Below are 1,053 nucleotides of genomic sequence, written 5' to 3'. Positions count from 1 at the left end.
GAATGCGCATTCAGTATTAATATAGCTATTGAACCACTTTTAGTCATAAGTCATATAACATGTACTTAGGGCAAAGTAACATGCTCTCTAGATAAAGAATTGTGTTGTATCTATTTAAATATCATCATTGTAAGAATCAAAACTACAAAAGATCAAAATGATTTCTAAAGGATGTGAAGACAAAATAATTTAAATCCTATGTTGTAGCTTAATGGATGCCTAGCTTAGAGGTTTAATATTCAAATCATTAAAAGACACTAAGTATCTATACATCCTACTAATGGTGCTCATGAGAGGGCAAGTTTTAGTACAATATTCACACACCGGCTCAAGGGCGCATGGTCCCTTCGATAAAAAAAATTAAAAGATCATGCATCGTGTTATTGTTAAATATTATGAAATTTTTAATGAACTCTACACATTGTATTAGCGTGCTTTTGTCCTTTGCTACAGTTGTAATGTGCTGCTTCAACCCTAAAACAAAATCTGCAGAGAATATTCTTTCTTTCATATGTAGTTTTAAAATTCGATAAATTTCACAAGACCCCCTAAATTTGCAGGGGTTTACACACCTAAATTTTATGAATTAGAGAAAATCTAATGAAAACTTTAAACTAAAATTTCATCACAGATTACTCTTAGTTAACGTTTATGATGCCACATTTCATGTGATATATTCTGAATACTACTCAACCTAAGCTCAGGATTCGCCCATAAAAAAAGTGCTCAACTTGCGGGAGTCTATTAGAATATAAAAATATAATCATTCTCATGACAACTTTGAATTTTGGTGTACTAGTTAGGGACCACAATAATATATTTATTATTTTATCCTCTTCCTCGCTCTAGCTCCCTTTCTCTCCCGACACAGCAACAACTCGTTGTAGTTTTTATTTTGCCATTTTTTATCATTGAATTCATAGACAATCCTCTTTAAAATCATAAATATTTGTTATCTTAAATCAATTTACCATAATTTTCAAATAGTTCACGATTGTTTTGTATAATTTACCAAAGCTTGAAACTGTTTTCTCTAATTTATGAAGCTAAGGT

The sequence above is a fragment of the Asparagus officinalis genome, chromosome 4 (assembly GCF_001876935.1).
Source record: "Asparagus officinalis chromosome 4, Aspof.V1, whole genome shotgun sequence".
NCBI lineage: Eukaryota > Viridiplantae > Streptophyta > Magnoliopsida > Asparagales > Asparagaceae > Asparagus > Asparagus officinalis.
Note: the sequence above shows the minus strand (reverse complement) of the source record.